The sequence below is a fragment of the Ovis canadensis genome, chromosome 3, assembly GCF_042477335.2.
Source record: "Ovis canadensis isolate MfBH-ARS-UI-01 breed Bighorn chromosome 3, ARS-UI_OviCan_v2, whole genome shotgun sequence".
Taxonomy (NCBI): Eukaryota; Metazoa; Chordata; class Mammalia; order Artiodactyla; family Bovidae; genus Ovis; species Ovis canadensis.
Genome location: NC_091247.1, coordinates 160,009,712 through 160,021,707, shown reverse-complemented (window position 1 = coordinate 160,021,707; position 11,996 = coordinate 160,009,712). Strand labels below are relative to the sequence as shown.

General features: G+C 42.6%; 1 long non-coding RNA gene across 1 annotated transcript; it reads right to left on the bottom strand.

Moving 5' to 3' along the window:
• Nucleotides 1-297: 297 nt before the first annotated feature.
• On the bottom strand, nt 298-7,928 carry LOC138435851 (uncharacterized). The gene is made up of 3 exons (XR_011255277.1): nt 7,879-7,928; nt 3,035-3,226; nt 298-976 (listed from the first exon to the last, which is right to left on the bottom strand). It is a non-coding gene; the product is annotated as an uncharacterized lncRNA (long non-coding RNA).
• Nucleotides 7,929-11,996: the final 4,068 nt, after the last annotated feature.

Genomic DNA, 11,996 nt, shown 5'->3' with positions numbered 1-11,996 from the left:
TGTGTGACTTGGATACACACAGATACATATGCACACATACACGCATGCATAGACATATGCACATATGCTTATGTCTCTGTATAGATATCTTTGCATGAATAGGTGAATATGTGTAAATATATTCCTAATGCACAGCTTACAGAGTTCGGTGGGCTCTGAATTATACCAGTGGACAGCTTCACACTTTAAGATGATCTTTCTGTTATTTTAAGGTAAGGAATCAAAACTTTTATCTAGTCAAAATTTATTTCTATTGTTTTAAGATAGGAGTTTTAGTTGTAAGCAGCCAACAGAAAGTCCTTCTAGGAGAAGAATTTATTAAAAGGCTTTAGACTGGCTCCTGGCTTTGCCAGGTAACTTAGAGTACATGATTTTCAACTCCACAGCTAGAAACAGTGCCCAGAATCAAACCGTGGGACTGCTCCAGGCAGGATGGTACAGTGATGTGTGACTCCAGACTCCGCAGCTGGCACGCCTTAGGCTGCCACCTTTGAGAACTGGATGCTGCCTCTGGCATTCACACCCCTGCTGGCCCAGCGCCTTGGTCACCCTGCAGCTGCTGCCACTGCCAGAGTCTTCCTCACTATCCAAGCTCCTTGCATCATGAATTCCAGATTCTCAGTCTGTGATGGATGTGTCTGATTGCAGAAGCCCGGGTCACATATTTGAGCCTTCACTGTAGAGAAATTTGGGGAACAATGAATAGACAGCATTCTCAGTTTCTTTGCTGCTTCATAACATGGCCTCCCACCAAGAATCTTAAGGAGGGGAAGTTTGCCAGGATGGGTAAGGAGTTTAAATACTTGCTGGGCAACCAAAAAGAACAACAAATGTCCACTGTGACAGAGCAGTGCTAACAGTTGCCAACTCCAAATTCAGAGGGTTGAGCCTGGCTTCCTTCCCTAAGAAACTCTTAGAAAGAATAGCCGAAATGAGTTCTTGGGCTCAGGAACAGTTGCAATCTCTCAGGAACATCCTGAAACATAACAACAGTGAGTCAGGAATACACTTGAGTAAGGGGTCTGACTTCTGATCTTTGAGAGTACATACATAGATAAATGCCTTAGAATTTCAACTCTAAAATTTGTTGTTTCATTAAAAAAAAAAGAAAGTATTCATCACACATGAAGACCACTTCAAACTTTAGAATCTTATAGATTTAACTACTTATTAGAATTTATAATGGAGAGGCAATGGCATCCCACTCCAGTACTCTTGCCTGGAAAAGCCCATGGATGGAGGAGCCAGGTAGGCTGCAGTCCATGGGGTTGCTGAGGGTCCGACACGACTGAGCGACTTCACTTTCACTTTTCACTTTTATGCACTGGAGAAGGAAATGGCAACCCGCTCCAGTGTTCTTGCCTGGAGAATCCCAGGGACGGGGGAGCCTGGTAGGTCTACGGGGTAGCAGAGTCAGACATGACTGAAGCAACTTAGCAGCAGCAGCAGCAGCAGCAGAATTTATAAACTCCAGGAGATAGTGAAGGACAGGGAAGCCTGGTGTGCTACAGTCCATGGGGTTGCAAAGAGTTAGTCAAAACTTAGTGACTGAACAACACCACCTCTAATGATTTAGAAATGATAATAATTACACTTATAAATTGGGCTTCCCAGGCAGGTAAAGAACCCACCTGCTAATGCAGAAGATATAAGAGACATAGGTTCAATCCCTGAGTCAGAAAGATCCCCTGGAGGAGGACATGGCTGCCCACTCCAGTATCCTTGCCTGCAGAGTCCCCATGGACAGAGGAGCCTAGGGGGCTACAATCCATTAGGTCACACAGAGTTGGACACAACTCAAGCAACTTAGCATGCACAGTTATAAATAAATGTTTGTGCTATATATTTGAATTCTTACTGCCTTAAAAATGATTGCAAATGATATATTTAATTCGGAAACTGAAGTTGTTTCTTTGAACACTGTTGTTGCTCACTCGATAAGTCATGTCCAACTCTTTGCGACCCCGTGGACTGAAGCACACCAGGCCTCCCTGTCAAAGAAAAAAATTCTTTGAACATTAAATAAAGCTATATTCAGAGTTTCAAAAAAGAAAAGGAGAAAGCAATACAGTATAGCTATTTCCATGATGGTTTAAACAATAGAAACCCAAATAAAGGAGAATCACTGATATAAAGCATGTGCTACATTTTATTTGAACTATCAAAACATCTCTTGCTTTTCTTTCCCCCAAAAAACAATATTTCAGAAATGACCCATCTACTGTCTCCAGGAGGAGGTGATTTTTATGCAAAGGCCATTTGGTTTCCTCAAGTTCATGAACTGAGCACTTCTGATGGGCTGAGGAACTTCCTGCCTTCCATTGTTCTAAGAGAGTGACAAACTCCTTTGGTGAGCTGTAAAAAGCTCCTAGTCCTTCCATGAAGTTGGCTATTCCATAGGTCAAGAGAAGAAGGCCTACCACCTCTGGAATTGTCATGTCTTAGACCAGGGGTCCCTAACTCCCAGGGTCACAGACTGCTACCAGTTCATGGCCTGTTAGGAACTGGGCCACCCAGCAGGACGTGAGTGGCCAGCTGGTGAACCAGTGAAGCTTCATCTGTATTTACAGCTGCTCCCCATCACTAGTATTACCGCCTGAGCTTTGCCTCTTGTCAGATCAGTGGTGGCACTAGATTCTCATAGGAGCATGAACCCTAACCCTACAGTCAAGGTTGGAATATCCTGAGATTGTCACAACATAGAAATATTTGTTTCTATTCTAACTTTATTTTTATTTTGCAATAATAAATATAATGCATTGATACAATAAATCTAACACACTTGAATCCTCCTGAAACCTTTCCCCATGGAAAAACTGTCTTCCACAAAACTGGTCCCTGGTGCCAAAATGGTTGGGGACTGCTGTCTTAGACCATCTGTAGTAGTTGCTCACTATTCTTAAGGAAAACAAGTGGGGGAGGGGGACAGACAACAGCTTCTATGAAAGTAGTGGTTATGCTCTAACCACCCGGAGCCCCCTCCTTGACACTACTGAGGAAGTATGGTTGGGTGAGGGGTCTTGGTGAAACGAACCTCTGTGAAGGCCCAGCTCGGGCGTACCCACTGTGTCCTCATGCCAAGGCCTTCCCAGAAGGAGTCTGTAGAGGATTTAAGTCTCTGAGTGTGGAAAGCTGGTTGGGAGCCAGCACGCCTTCTCCGGAGGCAGAGAAACAAGGGGGCGCAGTATCAAACAGCCTTTCTTTCTTTACCCAGTCTCCATTCCACCTTTGGAAAAAAATTTTAATATCAGTTTTAACATCCCACAATTGCAGAGCGACCACCTGTCACCTCTCGCCACAGATCAACAACCGCGGTTCCCCCAGCACCTCTGGCAGAAGGTCTTGCTTGCAGAGGAAGCAATTCAGCGGGCCTTTGGAAGGCAGCCGAGCAGCAGCAGGAGGCCTATTAAATCCACAATTTTAGACTCTCGGGGTGGGCATTTTCTCGTGGCGTATTAAGTAACACACCTACTCAAGTTACTGTGTGAACTCAGTGGACAGCTGCCCTTTCAGTGAGAAGCAAAGGCTTGCACTGCACTGTGCCCCCCCACCCCCACCCCTTAAGTTCAAGCATAGACCCTTGACAGAGGAATGCAGGGGAAGGAACAGAGAAAATGGAAGAAAATCTGAATGAAGATTCCACCCACCAGGAGTTCCCCACTAATGGAGGACTCCGAGTGCTCAGGGTTCACCCCAGAGTCACAATGAAAGAAAGACTGCATTGACCCTAAGTCAAGATGGAGGCAGCCAGGAAGATCCAGTCAAAATGAAAATGGCCTCTATCTTCCTGCTCCTCCTGGAAGTAATGCCTGAGGCAGGATGGAAAACGGTGGTTCGGAGGAAAGATTTTGAAGTCAGAAATCCATGGATCCACATTCTTTAAAGAACTGGCGTGACCTTGCACACGTCTTGATTAATTTCTCCAAGCTTCATTTTTCTCTCTCATAATGAAAATAATACAGTGTCACCTCATAAGGTTGTTGTGGGAAATAAATGAGATAGTAAATGTAAAACAGGTGATACCTACTAAGCACACACTTTATGGATCAGCTATTTTAATGTTTTCACAACTAATGGTAGACTGGTGTGGTTAAGACCGTCTTTCCTCTGCTTGGTGAATGAGCTATCTTTTCCTTTAAGGTAGGGTCACGTGCTATTTACATTTAATATTTTATTTCATAACACGTTTCTATTTAATGAAAAACTTAAAAAAGAAAATGTTCATTCTGTGCCTCTTGCTTTGTGAGGTAAATGCTTCCCTCATAAACTTCCTGAGATGAATTCTGAAGGGTTTAAATAGAAGACTTCTCTGTGAGAGGGAAAATATAGCACCCAAAGAGGGAACCTGAGAAGGAAGGCAAGTAAAGAGAAGGAAACTGTGTGGAAATACCATTTACAGGAAGACCCCTTTCCCTCCTGTCTAGACTGAGTAATATAACGTTGACCAACACAGGGTGTCACAGAAATGCTAATGCGTAATGGAAGTGATGATCGGGCTTGAAGAGGCTTTACCTCGGCTTTTACTCTGCATGCCCTTCGCAGCAGAGTCCAACTTTCTGTGGTGAGGTTGAAGGGCATGAAATATAGATTGTCAGGCCTTCGGGGATTCTGAGGAATGAAAGGTACTTAATAAGGATAAAATTCATCCTGAGCTTATTACCTTGCCCTCTTCCATCTCAGTCTCTTGTATCATGAAGTAAGTTTGGCAAGAAAGTAGAAGAGAGAGAGAGTCATTTTAAATGATGGAGCAGGAAGTCTGTTTCTGGGCAATTTTTGGCAAGTTTGAGGATAAACAAGGAGTGAGACAATGAGACTAGCTCAGCAGTTCTCCAACTTTCTCATTCCCTACCCCTTCTGAGAGCCCATTTGGTCTCTCCTATTAAGGAGAGAGCTAAGGAATAGGTTTCCTTTGTTTTACCTCAGAAAGAAAATATGCTATGAGAGGCAAGAACAGAATGTAAGAGGACACAGGAGGTGAAAATGAAGGAGGGTGAGTCAAAAGCAAAGGGGGCTTTTGGCAGATGTGTGATTTGGAAAAAAAAAAACAGGAGTAAGGGTGATAATGTGGAAGGAAAAGAATCAACTAATATACTTTACATCAAATTTCTGTTCAGAACTTGACAGCTCTGATTTCTTTCAACTTTTTGGAATTTCCCCACAGCCTTTCAACATATTGTGCCTCCCAGTTTGAAAACATTTGACAAAAGGGTTATGAATGAACAATAGCAAAACTCCATGCTCCAAATCTGAGAGCAGAAAAGACTTTATTGCTGACATTTCTCACTTTAAAAAAGAAACCCCTTTTTTCATAGGCAACACTAACCAATGAGAACAAATTTAAACTTAAAAAATTTTTCTCATGAAAATCCTATTCTGATGTATACTCAGATCTATGAAGGAGCACGCAAGCACATGAAATATCTCCAACCACCAATTTGGAATTCTATGCATATCTTAGAGTCACAGACATCTAGATTGGGGAGGTACCATATAGGTGAACTCATCCAGAGTCCATCTGCTGCAGGAACCTGTATAACATCCCTACTGGATGCTAACTAAGCCTCTGCTTAATCTTCTATACACGGGGAACTCAATAATTCCCAAGGCAGATCATCCCTTTGTGAAAAGCTATCATGTCAGAAGATTATTTATTGAGTCAAATCTATCGCCCTCCCTGCACCCCAATGTTTATCAACTGGGTCTAGTTCTGTCCTTTATAAGTTAACATCATAACTCTAAAATTAATAACATCTACAAAATTGCCCTTACAATATGTGCAGACAGCTCTCATTTCCCCCACTAGTGTTCTCTCTTCCAGGTAAAAAGATAGCCCCTCTTTCTGCACCCATTCCTCAGTTGATATAATTTCCAGACAATTCTCCATCTCTGTAACCCTTTCTTCCTTCACTTTCCCCCCGCCTCTCTTTTAAAGGGCAAGCTTTCCTAGAAGAGCAAACACAGCGTTCTTTCCTAAGATCTGATTGGGCTTAACTATTCCCTACACATTATGGCATGTGATAGTGGACTATAAAACGTTTTATTGCTTTGCATTTGAATAGAGGATGACTGCATTTGTTAAGCAAGCTCTTTCCAAACAAGTCATAATAAAAACTTTATAGCATCCCACTTCATCACATAACTTTTTAATGCTTCTCCTTTTGTTTGGTTTTGGTTCTGGTTTTCAGTCCTTCTTCACTTTTTTCTCCCTCCTTGATGTATCAGCGTTATTCTGGAAATTCCCATGGAGAGTTTCAAGTTGGAAACCTGGTCCTAAAATGTCTTTTCCTTGAGACCCTCTCCTGGGTTTGGACTGTGAATCAGACTGTGTGGAAATAATGGTGCCGTCCGTGTGGTAGGGCCCAATGCAGTGCATATGGGCGGTATAAAGTCAGTTTATATATGGTTTGAAACTGTATCCCAAGGTTTGGAAAATGCAGAAGTTTATGTGATGGATATCGTGACCACACATGAGGTGCTGTGGAGATACATATGTATCTTAAAATATACATAGCTACAAGAATATACATATCTGTATATAAGTATAATGGAAAGCTTTAAACTATCAAAGCCTTCAGGCAAATATTTTACAGCTATCTAATAGTGGGTATTTATAACTTAACCTCTTGACTTCAGAAGTTGAGATTCGGCATTACAAACACCAAGTAAATACCAGCCATGATTAGTGTAGGAAATTTATGCCATTGGCACCAGATAATGAAGGTGGCCTTACTTTAAACATTTGTTCAAACGTGTAAAAGGAGTACAAACATTTTTGAAGCACCAAGACTGACTTTGAGATGCCTCTCTCTGGGATTCTGATTTTAAAAACTTATTTTTGGACTTACTAAAAAAAAAAAAGTGTCTATGAAAAGAGTAGGATAAGTTAAAAGATGTAATGAATCCTTTTCCTCTTCATCACCCACACCCTCTCTCTGAAATATTATCAGTGTTTGTGGCTATGCTGGAAATCAGAAGATAAGCCAGTCAGTTTAGCTTCAGTTCAAGAGAAGGACTCTGTAACAACTTGGAGGTATCAAATCAAGAACAGTTGGAATAGCAAGCGTGATTAAAGACAGCTAACATCATTTCAGGAAGGGAAGTCGTGGAGAACTAATTTGTTGAAATTCTTTGAGGAAATCACTGCCCCTGTGAGCTGGCTGGGGGGAGGGAGGAGATTAGAGACCAAGTTTTTCAGAAAGTGCTCTACAGAATTCTCCACTGTTAGTGAAAATGTTTAAGGTCTGAAGTCATGGAAGTGCAGGACAATTGGCATATTGGACTAAAAATTGGCAAAAGGGGAGGAAAGAAAGGGTAACTATGAAGAGAAATGTGTCAGCCTTGAAAACAGTATCATAAGAAAGATCAGAAGAGAAGCTGTATTTGGCAGATGGACAGGGCTTTCCCAGGATGCCAAAGATGTCCCCCTAGAAGTTTACATAAAAAGGAGTTAGGGTGGGGTGGGGGGTGGGAACTCCAGAAAGAACTGGGCCACAAGCAGACAGAGTCTTTTTTGTGGGGATTTCACCTCCACTTGGAAGGGCTCTGTATTATCATGTTCTGATTGTCAGTCTCAGCTACGTATCACAATTCTTGCTTTCTTCCTGTCCCCCTCTTTTTTTTTTTGAGAATCCAAAACAAATACACTAAGCAGTTCTCCTTGATTTAAAACTTACCATAGCATGAGCCCAGAGCAATCAAGATATATTCTAAGATGAAACTACCTTTTCCCCTTCCTGAAGTTGTTTGAAGATGTAAGAGAATTCATAAAACAACATTTTATACTACACTTTCAATGATTTAATATTTCATTGCCTAGAGAGCCACAATTCTGATTGAGGATTATAAGGCCCCTTCCACCCCATCCACCTCCAAACTCACCCCTGATCTGGCTGTTTCTCTGCTTGTTAGTGTCTTTGGCAGGGTCTAGAAAGCAAGATCAAGGGTGATCAAAATTAATTTGTTTCCAGGCCCTGTATACTTTCTACAAGACAAGGTGAAACTCTAGGGGAAAAGTTGCCAACCTTCCTTAGAGTGTTTTGCTTTGCAGGATTACAGAAAAGAAAAAAAACCCCCAAACCTCTGTACACATGTATGCCCCCAATAATCCCTTTCCCCATTTCTGGATAAACAGGTTTTCCCAGGGGAAGACAACCTATTAGATCTCTGTTTTTACTTACATTAATACATTGGAGGCAGGAGGATATCAGAGAAGTAAATTTTGATGAAGGATCTGGGGGGAATGTTTTCTAGGAACCAGTGCCTCAGGAGGAAGAGAAGTAATAGTAGTGTCTGTGTGTGCTCAGTTGTGTCTGACCCTTTGTGACCCCATGGACTCTAGTGCGCCAGGCTCCTCTGTCCTTGGGATTTTCCTGGCAAGAATACTGGAGTGGGTTGTCATTTCCTCCTCCAGGGGATCTTCCCAACCCATGGATCAAACCGGCATCTCTTGCGTCTCCTGCACTGGCGAGTGGATTCTTTACCACTGGGCCACCTGGGAAGCTCAAAGGTACAGTTTAAGTCCCCTACATATGAAGGAGTTCTGTTCCGATAGTGCTTTCATTAAGTCCAATTTGTTCATAAGTCCAATAAAGTTAGCCTAGGTAACCAACTAACACAGTCGGCTACACAGTACTGTATTGTAATAGGTTTATAACACTTTTCACACAAATAATACATGCCAAACAAACACAAAAAATAAAGAAAGCACTTTTAATCTTATAGTACATCACCGAAAAGTACAGCAGGACAGTACGACAGCTGGCAAACAGGGATTGGCACTGAGTGAACAGGCAAGAAGAGTTACTGACTACAGGACAGAGAGGAGGTGGGAGATGATAGAGCTGAGGGTCATCAGCAACAGGAGATGGAGGGGAAGCTGCAATGTCACTCGCGCCTGACGTTGATGGAAAGCATATTCCATCTTTGAAAGCTCGCCACTTGAAGGTCCTTACGTAGGGGACTGACTGTAATGAGGAAAGCGGTGAATGCCAGACAGTGGAAACAGGTTGCTTGGGCTGACTGCCGAGAGCCCAGCCCCAAGGAAGGATGTCCACATTTGGAACACGGGAATGGCCAAACCATCCCATCTGCTGTCTGGATTAGGCCCTGGGCCCACTGTTGTGGGATCTCTGGATTAGACCAAAAGTTTCCAAACTTTGCAATGTAGAAAAAAGTGAAGTCTCCCAATGTAGAATCTTCTCATCTACTGATTAAGAAAATTCACAAAACATTTTGACATATTATTACAGTATGTAAAAATGAGTTTTGTGATACCTGCCGTGTTTGCTGCTGTGAATATGAAATTGAGCGTGAAGCAGCTTCTCCCATAGTCTCGTGGGCTAGGTGACCAAGTCAAGAGGTGATGACCGAAGACCCGGTTTACTGGTAGAAGAGACATGAGCACAGGTGCTAAGGGGGTCACATAGGAAGGCATCCAACCCAGTTTGGGAAGACTTCCCCAAAGATGTGGCAACTCAGCCAAGACTAATGTATTAGTGGCCTGTGTCCAGATTTTTGCAAATGTGGGATATTTTAAGGAAAAGAAAACAGCATGTGCAAAGGTTCTGAGGTGAGAGCACAGGTTTCGCTGCAGGAAATGAGTAGATCAGTGCAACTAGAATAGAGTGAGGAGAAAGAGAAAGTGATGAGAGTTAAATTCAGAAAGGAATGCAAAGGACAGTCACTGGGCAATCTACATGTGTTATTTACACAGTGTCTTTACTTGGCTTTAAATTAAGGAGAAAAAATGACTGTATAAATCTTACAGTCTCTAGCAAGAATTATAAGGCTCATTCAGGTTGGAGGTTCACACTTTGGGAACTAAACATACAGCAAGAGGAACAGTGTGATCCAATATCTTAGATTGCGAAGGCTGCCATAACAAAGTACCACAAACTGAGTGGCTTAAACAACAGAGATTTACTGTCTTACAGTTCCAGAGGCTTAAGTCTGAATCAAGGTGTCAGCAGGGTTGATTCTTTCTGAGTGCTGTGAAGCAGAGATCTGCTTGGCTTGTTGACAACTGTCTTCTTATTTACACGAAGTTTTCACTCTATACAGATCTGTCTTCAAGTGTCCCCTTTTTATAAGGACACTAGTCATACTGGATTTGGGCTCACCCTAAAGACCCTATCTCCAAAATAAGGTCTGAGGGACTAGGTGTTAGGATTTAATCATATGAATTCAACTTAAAGGGCTTCCCTGGTGGTTCAATAGTAAAGAATCCACATACCAATGCAGGAGACGTGGTTTGACACCTGGGTCAGGAAGATCCCCTGGAGAAGCAAATGGCAACCCACTGCAGTATTCTTGCCTGGGAAACCCCATGGACAGAGGAGCCTGGTGGGCTACAGTTCATGGGGTTGCAAAGAGTCGGACACGACTTAGCAACTAAACAACAACATTCAACTCATAACACTCAAGTTAGATTACTCAAAGTGAGTTGGGGGACCCAGAAAATTTGGCGATTTGTGAGAGGTTCCTGAAGGGGGTACCTGAAGGGGAAGGAGGTTGGAGAGACAGCTAGGAAGCGGAGGGGATGGAAGGGGGTTGCAAAGACCAGACTTGGCTCTTTCCCCACACTTGCCTCCAACTGGCCCAGCTCCATGATTCCTGACAAGCCGGCTGTACCAAACCACAGGGAGTAATCACTGCGTTGCACAGATAAGGAGAAGGTTGAAGTCACTTCCTTTCTCTTCCTTTGCACAGTCTAACAACCATCTTGCTAGCAAAGAAGATCGTCTCCGAATGAATGCTTCCCTTTTGTCATGGGGGAGGCTAATCCAAAGTTGATTTTGACCTTGGCTCTTTGATGAGAGTCACCTAATCAGAGTATATCTCAAGAGAGATGTGTTCACCCAATCCTCACCTCCCACAGCAAAGAGTCTCCGTCCTTAGAGCTCGGAGTAACTCGTGCTGAGCGAATTATGCAGGGTCAAAAAGATCACTTAGAAATAGCTACTCATTCATTCAATTTGGACACAAACAAATCAAATGAAACAAAGAAGGCAGATCTCAGTTCTACATGTGAAGCCTCTCAAGAGAGAGCAGTTAATGAAAACCAAACTATTTGAGGTGAATTTGGATACCATTTTAAAAGCCTAGTTTAGGTAGAGAAGAATCAAAGTTCATGTGTGGCTCGTGGGCAGTATCTTATTGTCTTGAAAAATTCTTTGGAAAATGTCAATTGATTTAAAACCTCCTATATTCTTATTTAATTTCTAGATGTGCTCTGATGTTTTTAGAAAATAAGCCCTCACAATTAACATCCCCAGCAGTGTCCAACCAGTAGAGATTCTGGGATTGTAAGTGCGATTTCTCCTTATTTTCAGGATCTGCTCAATTTCTCTTTTTTCCCCTTCAAATAAGAGGCGAGACTTCATTGTACCAGGGGAGCTAGAAGAAAGCAAGATTAAAAAAAAATGAAGACATAGCAACTTTCTGAAAAGCAAGTAAGGTGGAATAGGTTTTCTGTCCCTTTCCTGGCAACTCCCCTCTGAAGGCAAGATGAGAGAGGAGGCATTTTGGAAACGTAGCTCAAGGCTGAGAAGGACCCATCTACCCTTTTAGAATGAGGAGGTAAAAGAGAAATGCTAACTGGAAGCTAATTTTCTCAGTGAAAAAGGTGTCAGAAAGGATTTGTGCCCCTCCTCCTGTTCCTCAGCAAAACCTAAAGTCCATTTCTACCTCCCTAGCCAGGAGTGAATTTGGAGATATCTGGGTATGACTATCCATGGTCATACAAGCAACTATCTGAGCAACCTGGTCTCTGGAGCCCTTTCTAATACTCAAAGGCACAGCCAGGTGGTATTTCCCTGGAGGCCAGAGTTCTCCACTTGAGGAGAAAGCAAAGGGGCAAGCTGAATAATCCTGAGGGGCCCCTCCTAAGTCTCCAGTGCTGGGAACCCTGGATGGATTTGCGACAGAATGTTTAAATTTGAACTGAAGGACAGATTGAACAGTTTTCAGGATTCTCAGCTTGCAGACTGGATGTTAAC